This window comes from Mustela erminea, chromosome 7 (genome assembly GCF_009829155.1).
Source record: "Mustela erminea isolate mMusErm1 chromosome 7, mMusErm1.Pri, whole genome shotgun sequence".
In the NCBI taxonomy this organism is placed as follows: domain Eukaryota; kingdom Metazoa; phylum Chordata; class Mammalia; order Carnivora; family Mustelidae; genus Mustela; species Mustela erminea.
The window spans coordinates 78,112,800-78,135,257 of NC_045620.1; the positions used below are offsets into that span (position 1 = coordinate 78,112,800).

Below are 22,458 nucleotides of genomic sequence, written 5' to 3' on the forward strand. Positions count from 1 at the left end.
TGAAGGGATTTGACTTACCTCTAAGATCTCCTTCTACCCAAAGAATTCCGTGGTGTTAAAAACAAAAATGAACTCTGGTCTACTGAATCAAGAGCTGCTTAATTCCAAAGTTTCAGAGTCTCGATCCCCCATAAGGACAGAAATCACTGGATCACTGGTGCAAATGATGAAGAGCCTCTGAGTTGTTTGCTAGGCCCTGGATATTCTGTGGTCGCAGGAATCTCAAGGTGATTTGTTTTTTGGCAAAACTGAGGAAAAACAAGCTTGGTCCCGTCTAAGCCGTGGGCTGGGAAGGGGTGAAAGAGGGGAGGACTCTGACTACATGCATGCCCCCTGGGTGGCCTTGGGCTTCAGGCAGATGTCCACACATAGTTTAGCTCTAGTGAGACCCTCCTCATTGATGGACCTATGGCACACGGGCTGGGTCGCCTGAAGGCTGACTGGGCACCTCGTGGTGTGTACACCCAATAATGCCTCACCTGTTGGTCTCTGTTCCTTTCCACTCTACCCTGGGCTTTTTGTGATGATCCATATTGTGCATTTGCTATCCTCAAGTAGTCTCTCTTTTATCGAAAGAAGATAAGCTTATGCTTGACTGTATTACAGCCTCTGAACATTTCTGTGCAAAGCAAGTCTTTATTCTGGCTATAGCACACCACACTTGTGAATTCAAATTAGTTAGAATAATAAATAAAAACTTTTTTAGAGCAAACCAACAAGCTTCTGTTGAAAATAGCTATGCCTAATTTAAAATGCTATAGAAAAACTCAACTCTTTCTTCTCGATATTTTATAATGTTAGAGGTTTTCCCCAAACACAGCAAAGTTTACAAATCCACTGATTGTGCATCCAGTCAATATTACATCCTTAGACCAACTGCATTTCCCTACATGATTTTAAGTCTATCTTCAGGACTTCTAAACAAAGTAAAAAAGCACACACTTTCTTTACATTTCCATCCATAAAATGCAGCACAAATCTCACTCCGTTTACTCAGGGGAAAAAGAAAGAGACATCTCCATGCTCTAGGAACCATTGACAGAACATATTGCAATCTTTTCATTAAGTTCACACAAAATGAGGATTTAACGCATGGGCAAAACAGCCCATCCCTAGAGGTTCCATTGCCCATAATCCCACCTTGAAAATAGCTCCATATTAATTGTTGCAGCCAAGTGGACACGGAGTTTTACTGCACGGCACTCCCACTTCACAGATAACTAACTGCAATTCTGGAAACCTTTGTTTTTCATTTTCTAACACAGCCTTATTCAAGCAAATATTTTATATGTTCCTTTAAACCCAGGAAATCCATATGGATCAAGCTAAACATTCATGTCTTTGCTGTATTTCGATTTTAACTGTGTGACTTTTAGAATATTTATAAGGACATATCGTTGTAAGTATATATACCCACATATAAATATATGTATGTATGTACTCCGCTTTAAAATGTGACATCTGAAAATTCATATTTCATAAACTGATAAATTGCAAATCGGTCATCCACATTACTAAGGAACCAGCCGAAGCCTCCTTTAAGTAGCCATATCCCTGGTTAATTTAAAATATGATTCAATTTACAAGTATTTTATTTTCACTTCACTCTCGGGATGCATTTGTTGTTTAAAGTGAGGAGCACCTGGATGAAACGGACATGTATAAAGTCTGGCTCACCTTTCCTATTTCTGTGCCTCACGCTGGTACTCTTGCAAGTCTACACTTATACAAAATTATGTAGTTCAGCCTTTTAATAGACCCAGAATAAGGGATTTCCCAAAATAGCCATTGGGACACGTATTATACTTCCTTCCTTAAAACAAAGAAAACAGAATTTTCTAGATAGTAAATCCCTCACTACCCATAATGCCACCTTCCACATAAGAAGAGCTTGGTTGTTTCAGGGTACCATACATAGTTTGCGGCTTTGGCCTGGTTAAAAGAAAAAAAAAAAAATCCTGGCACAAAAACAGCCAGTGGGACTAACGTGCCAATTTTGAATTGTTCACTGTTTTTATTATAGGTTCTAGGTTTCAGATGAACAGGAGCCTCCTATTGCTTTTATAGCAGGATATTAAATTGCAGCCTCTGGCAGGCAGCACCTGCCCTCTTCCGGGCATGCTCCAGTCAGTCGTTGGCCATGTGATACTCTAATGTAATGTATATTTTGTGTTTTGTGCTACATGGGGATTTAAACATTTGGGAACATGATCTCTCCCTGAAGGTATGCAACCCGTGGCGTCAGGTCTTGATAAAGCCTCCACACAACTAAAATTTAGTGTGTATGGAAGGTCTTGCCTTCCGCAGGGTGTTTTGAGTGTTGAAATGACACAAAATCTTACCAGCGTCTTCGGCAAATGTATAGAAGAGCTCATTCCCTTTGGATGGAATTACTTGAAATCTCTGTCTCTGGCAGTCTATTAAACTGACCACACAGTATAGATTACCTGTTGTGTAGAGAATTTATCATGTATATGTCACCGATCTGAGCTCTATAAAGGGATCAGTATATTCTCCCCTAAATTTGAAATCAGGGGTATTTAAAATAATTAGTAACCACTGGATAAACTGCCCATCTTTAGGATTTCTCTATAGGTATTCAATTAGATTAAAAAAAAAAACTGGAACAAGTAAGGCAAATTTAAATTTAAATTTAAATTTAAATTCAGGGGGTCCAAGGGTGGCTTAGTTGGTTAAGCTGCCAACTCTTGGTTTCTGCTCAGGTCATGATCTAAGTTCCTGGGATCGAACCCCTCTCCTGGCACTCTGCTAGGTGCAGACTCTGCTTGAGGATTCTTTCTTGTGCTCTCCCTCTGACCCTCCCCCCAATTGTGTGCCCAGGTGCATGCTCTCTCGAATGAATAAATCTTTTAAAAAATCAATAAATTTCAATGCAGAACAATGATTAAGTCTGTTACTAAAATAAAAGACAACTCAAAAGTAAAAGACATTCTGTAACATCCTTAGTTTTGGTATTTTCAGTATCTGAAGTTCATTTTCACAGCATTCCTCTCAAAGTTTGATCTTCCGGAGTTGCCCAGCTGAGCTTACAACTTGTTACTCAGTTAAAAATGGCATTTAATCTGCTAGTACACAACTGTGGAACTCTGAATGGCTTCTTGAAATGGGATATATTTAACCTTTACTTATATATTAAATCACAAAACATAGCATCATAGGATTAGAATAGATCTTAAAGTTCTCCAGCCCAATCACCCATCTGATACTTTAACTGCTTCTAGAACATTCTTGCCAAACTGATTTCTCATAGGTGCACTTCTACTTTAATGAGTCACCCCAAGATTGGTTTCCTATTCAACATCCCAAACAATGTCCTCCCATCTTCAAAATGCTGAGTAACACACTCAGGATTGTAGCATTTTCTGAACCAGGTAATAGGGCACAGCAGAGTCTCTTATTGACTTATTGTTTTAAATATTGATGTGTGCCTTTAGCATTGGGCTTTTGTGTCTGACTTGTTCAGCAGCTACTACAGATAAGGTTCGGATACCACAAGTCAATAACTGAAATTTGAAATGGCCTAAAAGGCTGAAATAGTTTCCCATCTGCCATTATGGCTTGGTAATGAAGTGAGAGTCCAACTTAAGTGATATCTCTCTGGTGGCTTGAAATCTGTGTTGGTGGGAGTATTTACACCACAGAAATTGGCAAGTAGTTTAAATTGTCATCTAAGGAGTTGTGCATAATTTAATATGAAGGAGGACAACAACATAAAAGGCACGCCAGATATGCTGCTTTAAAGAAACCAAATATATTACAAAGTTCTGGCTTTTTATAATAAATACTATGGTAATGTCACTAACTATGGAAAAATGAAATCTAGAACCTTAAGCTAGAGACTATCATAAAAGCATCCTTTCTCTTAAAGTGACTTGTTCCTTTTGGGGTCAGTTCTTTAACTTCTTTGGGAATCTTGAAAATTCACTTAGGTGACTTGCAGATAACCATTATTCTTTGCAAACATCAAATACAATGGAATCACTGCATGGTTTTCGATAACTGATCCACGAACCGAAAATCTCTGAGTTGACTTGTGGAAGCATTATACAAAGTAATAATAACCATTTAAAAAAAATCCGTGATTACGTATGGATGTGATAATCTGTAGCAGCACTATCAGATAAATAATACATATTTAAAAATTTTCTGTAATTACATGTTTACCCGATAGGCCAGAACGACTCTGTCCCAAGGAGCTGTTACAGACTGAGTAAATAATACATGTTTTAAAGTCCATAATTACATATGTAAACGATAGACTATCGAGTAAATAATGCACATTTTAAAAAGTCCATAATTACATATTTACATGATAGTCTGTAAATTCTGTAATTACTTATTTACACAATAGACCATAACAGCTGTTACAGTCTATTATGTTAACTCTCATAGAATTATATTATGGATTTTTTAAAACACCATAAAGAACCTAAGGAATGAAATGATAGAAATGAAATAAAATATAAACTCACACTTACTATAGCTCTCTCAAAAGAGGACTATTTCAAGTTCAGGTAAAACTCATGACTGGTACTTTCAGTGATAACTACAGACTTAAAATTTATTTGCCAAAATATAAGTTAGGCATCCCAGAACGAGAAATAACTAGGTAGTGTGATATTAGGTCAAACTTTTCCACTATTTCCATGGATAGAACTTAATCTTGGTTGCATAAATAAACTAACATAAAATTGTGTTTTATTTATTTAATTAATCAATTGTGTTTTGTAAGTTAGGCTTCTCATAAAATTACAGTGAAGCACAACCATTAGATTCATATTTATGGTCTTCATTTATTCTTTAGATATAGAATATCCTTTAGTTTGTACATACTAATATGATACTTGGGAGTGTGTACATAGGTTATACATAATGACAACATATGCTTTTGTAGGTTTTCAGTTGCTTTCTTATCTTTTAAGTCCTTTTCATGGATTAAGGACTCATACAGTGCGTTTTAAATCTCAACTTCTGAAATTATTCTTAAGTTAAATACAAGATCAATGCAACTAAATGAGACTTCTGTCCATAATTACTACTAAAAAGCAAGGCTAAATCAATCCAGTGAGAATCTGTCATTTAGTGCTGTTGGACTATATATTCTCAGTAATAAAACACAGTATGGGAGAAACCTTTGATTCTATTTGTTAGGTATTATTCTGTAAGATATTTGACAGCTTGAAATAAGTGAGTGCTTGGATTTTCAGAGAGCTGTTGTACAAAAATAAGTCTTCGCATTTCATAAAATTTATTTTCACTTCTTATTTGAGCTACAAACTCCTGACATTTCTCAGCAACATCCATCGATGATGTTATTTAAGCCAGTGGCTTTCAAATTTCTTTGAATGCGACTCTTGGTAAGATATAATTTACATTAGGGCCTAGTACGTACATACGAAACCTTCACAAAACCACACACACCCTTAACAAATGTAATGCACTCTCATATTATCTACTCCACTGTTTTCTATATTATTTTATAAAAATGCTAATTGTGACTCACCAAATTGATTTCATGATCCACAGATGGGTCACGACCTGCAATTTGAAAAACACAGATTCAAGCAATGCTTTTTTATTGTTAGGGCACACATGGCTTCCTTACCTTATAATAGGTAGGTAAAATCTGGTTATATTTGGACTGGAAACATTCTATTTGTGGATTACAGCATAGTCTAATGGAAGTTAACTCATTATTCATGAATGTAGAAATATATAATAAAGACATGAAGTTTTCTCATCTATGTCTCTAAGGTTAAAGGTCTGGAAATAGAGCATCCTAGAGTACATTATTCAAGAGTTATTGCCGAAACTATAGAAATTATTTAATGGGAGCTCTGCAGAGAGACACAACAGATTTCTGCCTCAGAATGTCCTGCTTGAGAAGGGATTCATTTTGTGGGCATTGTTTTTGTTTTTTCTTTCAAGATTTTATTCGTTTCTTTTAAAGTGAGAATGAGAGAGAGAGAGAAAGAGAGAGAGAGAGAGAAAGCGTGCGCACACACATGCATGCATAAGTGGGGGGGAGGCAGGAGAAGAGGGAGAAAATCTCAAGCCAGTTTCTCACTGAGCATGGAACCCAGTGCAGGGCTTGATCTCACAACCTCAAGATCATGACCTGCCAAGAGTCAGAAGTTTAAATAACTGAGCCACTCAAGTGCACCTTGGGGGCATTGTTGGTGGTCCCAGTGAAGATTTGGAAACACAGAAGGAAATACTACTGCAACTGTGACAAAGGATCAGAGAGATTTTCATCTTTTTATGGTAAGGAAGTCTTTCACTAATGAAATTTCCTGGGGAGCCTGGGTGGCTTAGTCATGAGATCCAGCCCTGCATAAGGCTCCCTGCTCAGCGGGAAGCCTGTTTCTCCCTCCCCACTCCCCCTGCTTGTGTTCCCTCCCTAGGTATCTCTCTCTGTGTCAAGTAAATAAAATCTTAAAAAAAAAAAAAAAAAAGACATTTCCTAGTGTATTTAAATATATCAGAATTCTAATTAGTGAATTTGAAATTAGGATCCCGAATGAAAAACTCACCACCGTTAATTGGTAAATGAAGTTAAGTATTTAGCAAATTATTATTTTATTCTCCTTCTAGGTCAATAATCTCTAAAATACAGTATGCCCAGATTGTGTTGTGGAATATAGAGAAGAAAAAAGTGTTCAAGAAGAAGCCATGCTTTTGATTATGTAACGGAAGGTCTAAAATGGGGAAATTTTCACCAGACATAAGTATCTAAAATTGATACTAGGGGCACCTGGGTGGCTCAGTGGGTTAAGCATCTGCCTTTGGCTAAAGTTGTGATTTCAGGGTCCTGGGATCGAGCCCCTCATCGGGCTCTCTGCTCATCAGGGAGCCTGCTTCTCCCTCTCCCTCTGCCTACCTCTCTGCCTACTTGTGATCTCTGTCAAATAAAATTAAAAAAAAAAATAGAATAAAATAAAAATAAAATAAAATAAAATTGACACCATCTACTGGTCTCTACCTTGTAGATAATTTACATTAGAGAAAGGAGAATGAAGGAAATTTGGGTTCGTATTCCTCAATGATCTAATTTTCGTGATTTTGGATAAGCTCAATAGGTGAGGACCTTCAGATCACAAAAATATATTTGCAAATTCTGTCACAACCTCAAATATGCATCATGTCAGATGGCTTATTCTGATTTTTTCGAACACATCTCCATGCCTTATTTTCTCCTGCATTCTTTAGAGTACAGCCCTCCACCCTCGCACCCTCTCAGACTGGAGAAATTGCAGTTGTCCTTAGCCTCTCACTCTCCTTCCTCCTTCTTCCTGATCAGTCAAGACCATGTCTTCTATGGTCTATTTCCTAAAGAGATTTCGAACTTTCCCTTCCTTTCCATCCGCATGGCCATTTTCTATGTTCAGACCCTCATTATTTGCTATCGCAGTTCCCTTAAGCCTCTGGAAGGATCTTCTGACCTCCAGACCACCTCTCTCGCTTCATCTTTGACACTGCTGCCAGGACAGTCATTTTAAAAATCAGACCCTAATCACGCGTGGCCTTTGCTGATGGTTCCCCTTCCCTTTGCTTTCTCTGGCCAGCTTTGTCCATCCTTCCAAACACAGTAGCAGAGCTGCCCCAGCGCCGCGGCTGTGGTCAGAGCTTCTCCAGCCCGGGGTGGCCGTTGCACCTTGGGCCTGGCTCCATCTTTGCGTGATCAAACTGTTCTACTGCATGTTTGTCTCTCTTCCTTATAAAATTTTAATTTCTCAGAACACAAAGACTATTCTCTCTTTACCAAGAAATATGACGTGCTCAAGAAATACCCATGTTATGATTCGTTGGAAGAACCACGGTCTCAGATAGGAATGCCCAATGCAGGCTAGTATTTTTCAATTCGATTTATAAGTGGAGTTTCATCTTTCAATGGCAACTAAAGAAATCAGAACTACGAGACGCAGGAAATAGGAGTCACTTCTTAGCGACGGAATTTTCCCTCCAGATTACAGATTCATTTAGGGACTGCCTCAGCCTAGAACCCAGACTCTGACACATTTTTTTGAGTGACTGAAATCTGTTCACATCCCGGATTTTTTTACGTACACCAGAAATTATTTCCACATGACAGGGAGCAGCTTTCTTGAACTCTGTACCCAAACTGGATGCTGCATTTTAAAACCCCAAATCGCTTTATTTAAAAAGACAATTTCTTTAGCTGTATTCTATAGTTATATCATGGTGGGGACTTTTTTTCCTGAAGGAATTTCCCTCTTGCTAAATTGAAGTTTCAGAAATCTGTGACTTAGTAGCAAATGATTGCATCACTCGGATATTGTAATGCCAAATATGTATGTATCGGAGAAGTTATTTTATTTATATGCATTTGTTTTCTTTTTATTATAGTGGAATTGAAGACAGAGATAGATTTCTTCCCTGCAGTGTTAACTACAGTAAGGGTTAGCATTATAGAATGTCATTCAACTGGCTCTTATGATCATAAATATTTCTGTGACAAAACCTACTCTGAACCTGAATTCTCCAGAAATCTCTCTTTCCTTTGGCTACCATTTTACTTCAAGGAGAAAGCAGAGAAAATGGGGAAGCAGTAGACTACTACTACAAACCTGTAAGCAATTAAATAAAACTCATGCATATGAAGGACCTCTTTTCTTTACGTTATTCTGCCTGTCAATTGAGCAGTATGTAGATTTTTTCCCTCTTCTTATTCAAAGTTGATGCTCTTGGTGGTGCTATTGTCCGTTCGTGAACATGCCTCCAAATATAGGGTCTGTGCCGGAGATATTGATAAGCTAGATTCTTTGTCTAGTAACCATTTATTTAGTCATTAAAAATATCACTGAGCATATGGAAGCACGAATGTAAACCCTGGCTTCAAGGGGCGTATAGTCTAGAAATGGTGAGAAGATATATACATAAATATAACTGAATTTAAAAGTTGCTGTGTTAAAGGGATCCGAGTACTTCTTACCAGCTCCACTGTCGGCCGGGAATCTGAGTCACCGTCTCCTGGTTAGGTAGCTGCCAGAGTCTGCTAATTGCTTTTCCGACTCCTGTCTGACCCCTTCAAACTATTCTCAGCAGCAAGAGGATCCTTTTGAACAGGAAGTCAGAATGTGTCACTCCTCAGCTCAAAACTCTGCGATGGCCCCCATTTTAGGGTCATAATCTGCCTCCTCAGGCTCCACACCATCAGCTTCTGACCCCATCTCCTCCTACTCTTCCCCGCCGTCACATCCCTCCAGCCTCTCTGGTCTCTCTGGTCCTGAAAAAGTTCAGGTGTGTATCTTCTAATTCTTTCTATTGGCTCCTCCTGCTGCTTGGAATGCTCTCCCCCGCCCCCAATCACAACCGGTGTGGCTAATTCCTCCCCTCCAAGTCCTCAAGTTTGTCCGGATTTCGCCTTCTTAGTAAGCCCCACCTTAACCTCTACTTTACTCACTGGAATCCTCTACACCCCCTCCCTCTGTTGTACATTTCGTTTCACCAAGGAATCGATCCCCTTCCAAATACTGGGTGTTTGTTCATGATGTTTATGGGTTGGGGGTCTGTCCCTTATTAGAATCTCAGCTCCAGAAAACAGGGATCTTGACTTTGTTCACTAATACCTCTGAAGCACCTAGGAGAGTGCCAGCCCATAATAAGCATTCAGTGACTGTTAGTTGAACAAATGAAAAAAATGAATAGGATTTACAGATAGTGTATTATTTATAGGTGAAAGAGGAAGGGATCAGAAAGGTTTCACTGAAGGTTTATTGGAGCGGAATCTTGATAGAGGAGTAAAATTGGGATGCATGTAAATACATTTAGGTAAAATGCTCTTACTCATTGTTTTAATATTGTCTGGTAATTCTTATCATAATACTGCTGTTAAAGTCATTAAGAGTCACATTGAAGAAAGAATAACGTAAATGTAGAAATATGGAAACTACTGTAAGGTTCTTTTTGGTGTGAGAGTATACTTTTCACCTGGGCCATGGCTTATTTCACCCTGAGATCTAATCTCTCCAGATCAAAAGGAAAAATAAAGGAAAAAATCATTGCAACAAACACATTAAGTCTATCATTTTCCTCTTTCCATTTCAAAATGATCTCAGAGACCTGATGTCCTCAAAGCTTACTTCTTAACTAAACATTCATTAAATACAACATATGCTTTAAAAATATTTTGTCTTTTGGATGTTTTGCTGTTTAACTTTTTCTCTTTGACAGATTTAGAGGGAAAAAAGCTACATAGATATTAACATCAGATGATTAACTAGTGTAATATAATGCTAACAACATAGTTTAGTTTAGAGAAGACTCCTAAATTGAAACGTCGGCATGGTTTCTGCCTTCTTTTATTTCTTACTTAAACTGCTCAAAACGAAGGTTTTACTGCAACACTAAACACTGAACTCACAAGTTCAATACTAAAATGACTGGAGGCCATGCTGAAAATTAAGTCACAAAGAACTAAAGAAGAATGTGAACTACAAGTCCAAGCGCTGCTTTGCTCCTCTGGCAAGAGACTGTTGCTATGGTGCTGGTTCTCTTTGGACACTCACCTCTTGGTCTTTCTTGACTGCACTCCGGCCAAGGTTTTAGAGTTTGTCACTAAAATTGCCAATGCTCATCTTTGATATCTCAGCAGCATCTGATACACTTGAAACACTTTCTTGGCTAGTATTCCTGGACATCCCACCTCCGGTACCCTCCTACCTCATTGCGTCTCCAAGCTTTCTTTGCCGGATACCCCTTTCTTGTTGGCGCCTCAAAGTATCGGTGTGTTCTGGGGCTTAGTCTTCATTCATCTGTTGTCTGGATCATCACTCACTCGTGAAGCAATTGCCTTGGCACCCGCAGCTCAGATTCCATTTACATGCCAACGACCCCGAATGTTTATCTCTAGCACCTACCTCTCTTCTCAGCTCCAAGTGTGCACCGTCACCTAATAGGCAACTCAAAATTAACATGCTTAACACAGAACACTTGGTTTCCATTGAGCCTCACCTCTGCAAACCTCCCCGTGTTCTTCATCTCTGTCAACAGCAACACCTCAACACTTGTGGGTTGCTCAGTTCCCCAAATCCTTCCTTTCTCCTTGACTCCTGCTTTTCTTTCAGACTGTACATCCAACCCTAGTGACAATTTCTTCAGATTCCTACTGCCAAGCAGCTCCCCTAAGCTGCCCCTTCTGCCTGCTCTCTGCCTTCCACTCTAGTCCTAGTCACCACCATCTCCTGGCTCTTCGCCTGCATTAGCCTTCCTGGTTTTCCTGCTTCCACCACGTCACCTTACAGGCTATAGTAACTTAACTTGTTTATTTCTCTGTTCCCAGCACATGGTAGGTACTCAGTAATTTTTTGAGCAAATGAATAGTAGTTGAGTAAATATAAATTATTTGTTAAGGCTGATCTTATTTATTTTTTAAAGATTTATTGATTTATTTATTTATTAGAGAGCGGGTGGGGAGGAGCAGAGGGAGAGAGAGAGAGAGAATCTCAAGCAGACTTTAGGCTGAGCATGGAGCCTAATGTGCGGCTAGAACCCCTAACCCTGAGATCACAAACCCACCTGAAACCAAGAGTGGACCACTTAATTGACTCAGCCACCTAGGCACCCCAAGCCTGATCAGACTCATTTTCTTACCTCCCTTGTTTTCTCTTTTTCCACTTTCCTCATATTGTTATATTTCAACCACACTACATGCCCTATTGAAGGTGACTTTTTAAAAAGTTATATTAATCAGAAAACAGTATATATGATCCAGAGACACTTTGAAAATATTCACTGGAAATTATAAATCTCATCCCATTCATACCCTCTGCCTGGCATATGATCATTAGTTCAAGATAATTCAGATACTGGCTGCAGTTTAAGAAGAAAGTTTCCTTAGAGACACAAACTCCCATCAAACCAAATACAAAAAGACCACAAAGGAGAGAAATACAGACAGAAAGACAGAATATGAATATTTATTTCCTCCAGTGCCTTCTGAATAATTTCCATTCAGTCCATGTGGAAACTAGATCAGTTATTTCATATTTTCCATGACCCAATTCAACCTATTGCCCTTAGGCTGGTCAGAACTGGAGCTAGGTTTCTGATGGATGTTAACAGGAAGTTAACAGAGAATCATAGAGGTTAAAAAAAAAAAAAAGCGAGAAATGAAAGCAAGATGGCAGGACAGGGGTGAGCTGCCCAAGCATCTGTGTTCCAACAACCACAAAAGAGATTCCTGGACCCCCAGCTGGTCTCCCCCATAGTCCCACTTCACTTGCAGTCTTCTCACCTTCTTCCTGGGCTGGGTTCTGAGCTGATGGACAAGTACTTATAATACATTCTTTTGGTTTTGCACCCCCCACTCAGGGTACCAGTAAATCAGAACAACTAGAACAGCCATACCTTTAGTGTCAGTCTTTCCCTAATGTTTTGCTTATTCTTTGTGTTTATTTGCTATTAGGAAATTCTCAAAGGAGAACTGTAAATATTATCAAGTGGACCTTGATAAGTTCTAGAAAAACTATTCCTTCCTTGGGGAGTCCTTTACCTGTGTAAAAGTAGATGAGTCTATGGTCATTGGATCTGACTGTGAGTTTATCAGTGAACATGATTTCAAGCAGCCTGCTCAGGTATTTATTTGATTAAGTAATTGTCTACATTTTTAAAACCAATCTTTATTTAACTTAAACTAATGTGAGGGATTGGTGGAGGGGCCAGTCTGAGTTAGTGAAAATGAACTGTGAATTTTTTTTATAAAATGGAACTCATTTTCACTCACAAAAACTTGCAGCTAATAATAGTTTTCAAGGAGAGATCTTGCCAGATTAAAGAGAAAAGAATTGGTTGTTATTAGTATGTTGTTTTTATACAAATGATGATGCCAAAGGACTAAAAAAAATTGTGTTGAATTAAGGAGATCAATGTATATGTTTTCCCTATAATCTTATTTTCAGGGTTGATGTGTGTTAATCCAAGGCATTTCTTAATTTTTATAAGTTTAGAATTACAGGAGGCAAAGAGAATTTTTAAACTAATTATTTGAACAATACATTGGTTCATACAAAAAGTGGGGAGAAAATATTCAAAATTGAAACTATTTTAGAAAATCTGGGCCATGCCACTACAAAGACTATAATGCTTATTGTCGGTTATAGCCTGGGCATAACTTCATGTCTGTGGGCATAGAAACTGCAGCCAAGGATGGGCTACAGTTCAACTGCAATCAAATTTCTGATATATATATATAGACAGAAGTAAGCTTGAATATGATTCACTCCAAACAGCAGTTAAAAGTGTTTTATTTAATCTCCCTATTTTGTAGCATTATGTTTCACTTTGATCTATTTGTAAACTTTTTCAGTCTTTCTTAGTTATATTTATGGGTTTATATGATACTTACATAAGAGTTTTATAAGGTTCTGAAATGTTATTCCATCTAATTATTCATTTAGTTAATCCTAATCGATCATGATGTATTCACAATACTCTTAATTTTTATTCTTTTGTGTTGGGGACTTCTATGTTCCCTTTCAAATTCAGTCCTTTAGCCTCATTACATTTGTGATCATTCTTTGTTGTTGTTTAAATGAACATATGACATTTTAAATTAATTAAGCCCTCTTTTTTAAGACATTTTCTTCCATTATAATCAGATTAAATTGAAGAGGATAAAATGAGATTCACTTTGAAACAACTGTAACCTATGACTACAATAAGGTCTAAATTTGTGTTTGAATGAGTATATTTCATCAGTATTTTCACAAGTTCCATACATGATTCCTTTACTTAACATATTTTCAATGAATTAGGCCTAACAAGCATGTGTTCAAAACCTAACTGAAATCAATGCAGAGATGTTTGGGGACCTCACATCCATTTTCTAATATTTAGTTCTTTATTTAGTTCTGTATTTAGTTCTAATATGTAGGGTACTTCCTAGACTTGGAAGAATTTTGCATTCTACAGGCCGTGAAGAAATTTGAATGTTAAAAGAATTGTTCTTTTTCTTTTATTTCCCTTACTTCTGTGGAAATTAAACAACCAAAAAAACTTTAATTCAATACTGTATTATGCCTGAGGTTTTAAATACACAAAAGTCAGTAAAATAAAAGTGATGGTTCCTAGAGCAAGTATAATTCAGACATATTGCACATATATATTAAAGCATAAAAGTTAACACCATATGTACAAAATACTACACGGGCTCATTTGTGTCACCACTGATAAATGCACAACTCCTATAGGAGCTCTGAGATCTTATAAGAGCCAGGATTTGAGTCCCAGATATGAGAGAGGTTTAGGTACAGTTGTGGGAATTCTGCTACATTTCTTCTGTAAATTTTAAATTTTAACCAGGAAACTGTGGAAGCAAAAATTTCATTACAGAAACAATTCTAAAACTTTAAATTTTTATAACCACAGATTTGCTCCTCTGTTATAAATTCATTAAGGTCTCTGCCATTTATGGTCTCTGTTGGTTGTTTATTAATTTTTTCAACCAGTATGTGTTAGGAGTTTACCAGGAGCCAGACTACCTGAAATACTGGGTTATCAGCAAGCCAGATGATAATCCTTGCCATCATGATGTTTACATTCTGTGAGGAAAGGCAGACAGCAAATATAATACATGAGTAAATTATAAAGTAAATTGACAGGTGGAAAGTACAATAAAAAAATGGAAAAAGAACAAGAGGGTAAGGAGTGTAGGAGGTTGGTAGGTATGTTGCAATATATTAAGTAGGGGAAGATGGGAGAAAAGCCTGGGAAGGTAGTAAAGGGGTCAGCTGGATTTGTAGATAGGAGAAGATGGTTCCAGGAAAACAGTTGAAGCTTGGGCCCAAAGGCAGAAACAGGTCTAGCATATTCAAGATGCAGCCACGGTGTGGCTGGAAGAGAATGAGTGAGAGGGAGAGTCCTAGGAGATGGGGTCAGAAAGTTAACAAGAGGCTGGTTCATGAAGGGCCTGTAGGTCATTATCTGAAGTTTGACTATTACTCTGAGCAAACTAGGATTCACTTCTACTGTTTTGAGCAAAGAAGTGACATGATCTGACTTTACTTTTCAAAGGGTCATTCTGGCTTTTGTGTTGAGAAAAAACAATATGGGGATGACTGTGATAACAGTACAGTACAGGGGCTTATTAGAGTCTCTTAGAATAATCCAGACTATAGATTTGAACCAGGCTAGTAACACTGCAATATGGTGAGAAACATCATGCTTTGGAACTAGTTTGAAGGGAGAACCAACAGGCTTTCCTAATGGGTTGGGTGTGAAGTGTGAGAGTGAGAAGGTAATCAAAGGTGGCTGCCAGGTTTTTTGCTTGAGCAACTTAAAATATGTTGTTGCCATCATCTTAGATATATGATTGCTGGTAAACAGGTTTGGAAAGAAAGATGGGAAGTTTGGTTTTGAGCTTGTTGAATTTGAGATATCTTTTAGATAGCCAAGTGGAGATGTAATCAGTTGGACCTAAGACTGGAATTCAGGAGATAAGTCTGGGCTGGCAACATAGAGGTTCTCAGTGGTCTTTGAAGCCATGTCTGAATGTAGTCATCAAGGGAATGAGTGTAGGTAGAAAAAAGAACAGGGCTAATGACTGAGCTCTGGAATACTCCAACATTAGGAGGTCTGAGGAAAGAGCATGAACCAGAGAAAGAGACTGAGAAGAAATGACTAGTGAGGGGAGAGAAAAATGGTCAGCTGGGAGAAACATTGCTGGTAGATGAAGTAATATGATGACTGGGCATTGACCACTAGATTTAGCAATGTGGTTGCCACTAGAGACCTTGAGAAGAGTTTTGGTGAGGGGGTGGTACAGAAATTTGACTATAATGGGGTCAAGTGAAAAGAAATGAAGAAAATATGCATTACTCCTTTTACGTATTTTGGTGGAAAGGGTAGCAAAAAAATGGGATGAAAATTGGTGAGGATAGTGAGGTCAAAAAAGTGATAGGCTGCTAAGTATTTAACCACTGGTTCCCTGGGGCAAAAATAAATAAATAAATAAATAAATAAATAAATAAATAGATAGATAGATAAGGCAGTTCTGATTGTAGCTTTTGCCAATTTCAATAGTGTAAATACCCGATTTCACTGAGTTGAAAAGAGATGACTCTTGAAAGCTGCATGAACCAACCCTAGCACACCACTGGGTCAACAGAAATTTTGCTTTGTTTTAGGATGAAAAATAATAGGTGCTTTGTATATTCTGAAGGGGCTAATCCAGTGGATAGCTAGAAATTGCTCATGTAGTCAAGAGAGGAGTGAACTACTAGATCAAATTTTCCAGAGTAAGTGAGAAGGAATGTGATCTGGTGCACAAGTAGAGGGATTGGCTTTAGATATAAGTATGTATATAGTTCATATATTAATAGTGGGGAAAGCCAGGGCATATAGTGAAGACTTTGTAGATTGTTGTGGTGCTTGTCTGTTGTCTCTGTGCTTGTTTGCATGGAACAGAAACCCACTTAAAATAAAGTAAAAAAATAGCAAAATTTTGGAAGACTATAGTGGTAGCTCAGAAAACCCAATCGGACTAATTGCAGTTGAGTCTCATGACAGGAATCCTCTTTCCTTTCTTGAGTTTTGGAAATATTCTTTTCTACCTCTCGGGACTGACTCTCTTTCTTCTATTTTCACTTGGCTCAAATTCAGCTTCCCTGTTCAAGTGTCCAACAGAGAGAAGCTAATCACAAATAAGGGAATCTATTAACTTAATTTATGTCACTCTCCACTGCTGGTCCAATCAACTTAGACCAGAGGAAGGAGCCACTAGTCAGTTAGCAAGGAAGATGTACTCGAAGGGGTTAGGGCAGGATCTCTAAGCAGGGTGGAGCTGAGGATGAAAAGGTGGGCATCTTCAACACAGTCACTAACAGTTTGGGGCAAGTACTGAGTGGATGTACTTCTGAGTCATCCATTCATTTATTTTCATTTTTCTCATTTGTGCATTTATTCAACAATTGATTATTGAAAATCTGTCATGTACTAGGCATTGTGATATGCAAGGTAGATAAGAAGATGAATAAGAATGGTTCTGTTTCCTACCCTAAAAGTGTTTACATTTTGTCTCAGATGTTTACAGTCTTCATCATGATGGTAGTGATAGTGCTAGCTGTTTATGTCTTTTTTTTTTTTTTAAGATTTTATTTATTTATTTATTTGCCAGTGATAGAGGGAGAGAGAGCGAGCAAGCACAGGCAGACAGAGAGGCAGGCAGAGGCAGAGGGAGAAGCAGGCTCCCTGCCGAGCAAGGAGCCCGATGTGGGACTCGATCCCAGGACGCTGGGATCATGACCTGAGCCGAAGTCAGCAGCTTAACCAACTGAGCCACCCAGGCGTCCCTAGCTGTTTATGTCTTAAGGACCAAATGTTGAGAACATTTTGTTCTATTTACTACATAAATGTTAGTAATTAGCCCAAAGGTATCATATATTACAAAGCATTGTTTAAAAAAATCATTTATTTCCATCTTAATCCCCTATTCAAAATAAATTATTTTTGGTAATTTTTTTATACTTTACGTTTCATAGATCATTTACTCTTTGTGAGAAAAGGAGCATGGATTAATTACTTTCATATACTGAAAAAGATATATGACCTCATGCTGACATTTGAGATAATTCATTTGCCTTCCAAACTATTTTTTGAATCATATAATATATATGACATTGTTTAAGACTTAAGCATTACAGAAGAGAATAAAATGAAAGTTAAAATTTCCCTGCCTGAGCTCTTCCCCCTCTTAAAACTCCTAGTCTCACTTCCCAGGAAGAAATACAACCAATCATTTCATATGTAGACTTTGGGAAATTTTTAATGTATATTTAACATATTCATACACACAGAGACATGGTCTTATCTTATGCACCAAAAGTACTTGATACTTGTTCTTTGAAATTCCCTGCATATATTTCTCCTTTAAGAATATTTATAGCATAGGGCTAAGAAGTAACTTGAATCCCAAGGACTAACTTCCTACCCTGAACGGATCTGAGATGGAAACTCTCGGTAACTATATCTTTGCATGTAAAATTAATCCATTTTACTGAATTGTGTTTCAGAAAAATGGTGTAACTTGGTCATGATCACATAATTAGAAAATGGCACAGGTGAGACTCAACCCCATACCCTTATTGTACTGGACTTTACCGTCCCCTAAATGATCTTGACTCTTAATCATATATAATTATGTTCCTTTTTCAAGACTTTCAAAAAAAGCATTTCTTTTTCCATGCTTTTACAAATCTTTCTATGGTACCCGTTGGTAATGGAGGTGCCATGTCTGAAATGGTACGCTCTCCATGGTAATGAAATAATCACAAGTTTACTTCTTTGAGTTGAAAAATTTTCATTCTTCCCTGAACTCAGAACATTTTGCAGTTCAGACTCTTGCAGTTGATTAGCTTTTTTCAAAAAAATAATTTTTTTCAGTGTTCCAAGATTCCTTGTTTATGCACCACACCCAGGGCTCCATGCAATACATGCCCTCCTTAATACCCACCACAGGCTCACCCAATCCCCCACTCCCCTCCCCTCCAAAACCCTCAGTTTCTTTCTCAGAGTCCACAGTCTATGGTTTGTCTCGCCCTCCGATTTCCCCCAACTCACTTCTCCTCTCTATCTCCCAGTGCCCTCCGTGTTATTCCTTATGCTCCATTAGTAAGTAAAACCATAGGATAATTGACTGTCTCTGCTTGGCTTATTTCACTCAGCATAATCTCTTCCAGTCCCATCCATGTTGATACAAAAGTTGTGTATTCATCCTTTCTGATGGAGGCATAATACCCCATTGTATATATGGACCGTATCTTCTTTATCCATTTGTCCGTTGAAAGGCATCTTGGTTCTTTCCACAGTTTGGCAACTGTGGCCATTGCTGCTATGATTAACTTTTTAAAAATGTATTGGGGCTATCTTCCTGAAGGATAATTTTTCTTACGGTCTTTGGCTGCCAAACAGTTGACAGATTCTCTCTCCTACCTTCCTTTAAGAACAACAAGTAACCACCTTGGAAAGAAGGAATGCATATTTTTAAGCATCTTTCAGGCCAAATATTCTGGTGAATAATTTCTTTGTTGGCTGAATAGTTGAGCCTCAGCTTTGATATGTGTGTTCCCTTTAAGAAAACAGTATCCCCCTATTTTTAAGGCTGGAAAAAATACCATTAATTTCTTAAGTGAGAATTCTACAATTCTAATTGCAGATAGAAAAAAGAATGAGTGCAGAGCTCTTTTTAGTATTTTGAGAATTGGACCTTTTCTGTTTCAGTCTGTAGACTATAGGACTCTTTCTCATGATCAGTAAATGAGCTTTGTTTTTAAGGCCATTAATCACCTACATAACATTCTAGTACTTTCTCTTTGTATTATAGTTTTGTTTGTTTGTTTGTTTGTTTTTGGATAGGATCCTGAGAAAGTTTTCTTTTGGAAACTTCAGTCACCTACATGCTAAAGAAAATGCACCTCTCTTAATCATTGAGTTATTATTAATTTGGGGCTATAAAAAAGTGAAACCAATGCCATCAATGATACAGGAAGTGAAAAATATCCATTAGGTAATACGGAGAATGAGCAGTGTCAACTTTGCAAATTGCCCACACATTCATTTCCTCTCTCCTTAGCCAATATGCTTACTGCTCTATCTTTCCAACAAGTCAATGACATTTACTGAGAGCCCACCATATGTTAAACAACAATGTAAGTGTTGAGGGTTGATACAAAAGGACTAGAAAATAAGGATAATTCTCTGGAGGAATGTATAACCTAGTTTCCTTTTTTCCCCTTGCTTTTCCCACTCAGTCTCTTTGTTTATTTTATTCCACTTAATTTTCATTCTGTGGGGTCCTCAAACATCTATCCTATGGCTACCAGGTTCTTTTTTTCTTTTGTGTACTCTCTATTCCACTTGGAAATTCAATTCAGGGCTTTTTAACTTTCTTTATTTTTTTATTTTTTATTTAACATAGGCCACATGATATATGGCTATGAAAAGTAAGATAATACATACTTTAAAGACAATTTTGTAGGTGCTCACAATACTCCAGATATACATATATATGTGTATTTGTAAATGTGTGTGTAAAATCCTATAAGCCTAGGATAGCTATGTGCTTTAACAACTATATTCAACATGTGTATTCAACAATATACATTTATATATAATCTATTAAAATGATCAGATTGAATGGTATTACTGACTAAACACATAGTTGTTAATATACATTTATTCTTGGTCATTTTAATTATAGTTAATTTTAGGGACTAATTATAGTAACATTTGATGACTTTAATTAGACTTCTCCCAAAAGTGTTGGGTCAACACAGGTAAATAACCATGAAAACACCCTATATGCATTTACAGACTTGGAAAAATCACTGCTAAGACTTTGTCTATACTTAGTATTTCCAGTATCCTATCTCTATTTTTTATCATTGAAATTCCATAAATCTGTTTTCAGTGATGGAGGGAAAGGCTAATGTTAAATAAAATAATATATATCTTTTGCAAATATTCTGAGCAGCTTAATAAATGTCCTAGATGAAGAGAATATATACCCAAGGCAAAGAATATAAAAATGTCTCTCTCTGTTTCTCATTTTCTCAGTAGGGAAGAAGCAGAAAGGATTGAAGGGGTGGGATGATAACTATACAAACTGAAAGATTTGTGACACCACATTAAATGCCTCCCCTTGTGTGTTTGTATATCTGCCTATTCGATTTAGTTATATGACACTATACTAGCTAGTGGTGCAAGAGAGGCAGTCATCAGAAAATAAATATAATTAATTATAATTTAATCAATTTGCAAATTTACTGTGCTTAAAAGAGAAATAGAACCACTATAAATCTTCTCAAAACAAACACCCTAGATATCGGAAGACATCTACTGTTTGGAAATATGTATTAATAAATGCCATGCAGTGTTTCCTGCTACATGCAAAAAATCTATGCTACCTACCCATCAGAGGAGTAGCCATGTACTTGACATGTTGTGAACCTAATGTAAAAAGGAAAATGCTTAACATTCGAAAAAAATCTTGAAATTGTTGAACAGTTAGAAAAAGAAGAACTGTTCAACTTGCATTATAGTTTAAATGGAGGAAGAGATTTTCTCTTTTAATTAAAAAAATAAAACTATAAATTGAATTTTCTGAGTGTTGGTTAAGTTCTTCAAGTAGATTGAAAAACAAAGAGATAACGCCCTAATGATTTCAGAATGGAAGGTAACTTTGATAAAGGTTCTAGTTGGCTAGCCTGATCCAAACACCACCATGGGATTCACGTTTAACAACTTGATAAGAATAAGTTGGTGTGCTGGAGCTAGAGCTTGTGACACTGAAATAAGAGTGTTTTGAGAGGAAGAAATAAGAGCCATGATCTGCAGGAGGGACTGGCTAGTAAAAATAAGAACAAATTAGATTATCCTCATATTGGACATATTTTGGGGGGCAATCACTCTAATTTGGTGTACAGCATTTCAGATGTTAAAATACATCCATAAAGTCAAAGTTTTATGCACATACATACTCCCTCTTTTCATATGAATAACAATGTATTTCATTTTTGCGTTTCAGTATAGTATATGCTTATATATTCATATAGAAACATAGTAACATATCAACCTCATCTTTTTTTAAAAAAGTAGTTGCATGTATTCCATTGTCTAAATGCATCATAATTAAATTAGCCAATTGGATGTAATTTTAACTCAGTTAACATTGACTCCATTTAAGACATCTTTTTATTAGCTTTGTCTTAATCATGATTTTGGTGATCTATGACCTCCATCTCTCCATTATCCTGATTAGCTGGAACCTACTACATATTAGGAAACTTCACGGAAAAGCAGCGTTTAAGATTAACTTCAAAAGCAAACCAAAAATCAAAAGACCTGGATTCCATTTTAGCTTCAGGACTTGGACATCATGTGAATTAATAAAAACAATTTTACACCAACAGTAGTAAATATCTGATGATATGCGGTTATAGATGTATTCTGTAGGTTTGTTACAAGTTTTTAAAGGAATACAGAGACATGTTGTTTGATAGCCAGCCATTCTAACAAAATATTTCTAGGAAATAGAATCAGGACTCCACGGAGAACTAATCATTGGTTTAAGCCTGGGAAACATTTTTAGTGTTTGTATTAGTGGAAAGGAAGAAAGTTATCTTATGACATGGTTAGCAATTTTCATTTTTGTCCTCCTCTCTGACATTTTTTTCTTGTTGCGCCACGTACTAGACTGTGATTTAGCTGCCTTATGAGTTCCTTCATATAGCCTATATCTTTACAGCAATTTCTAAAACTTACTTCCCTTTTAAAGTTCCTTCACTATCTTTGATTCCTTTAGATCTCTTCTCCTGTGATTGTGTTTTTTGTTAGTGTTGAGATTTCTTTTATTAATTTCCTTTCCACAGTTTAATGAATTCTGAAACATCGATTACTTCTAGATACTCTGTCCACTGTTTA

The 22,458-nt window shown here is 37.1% G+C and overlaps 1 protein-coding gene across 2 annotated transcripts in view; it reads right to left on the minus strand.

Moving 5' to 3' along the window:
• FANCL (FA complementation group L) overlaps positions 1 to 22,458 on the minus strand; it is a 298,207-nt gene that overhangs the window by 271,986 nt on the left and 3,763 nt on the right. For both annotated transcript variants that reach the window (XM_032352198.1, XM_032352197.1), the window contains exon 2: positions 5,525 to 5,559. The gene's annotated coding sequence lies outside the window, so the exon portion shown is untranslated. The remainder of the gene's footprint in view (positions 1 to 5,524; positions 5,560 to 22,458) is intronic.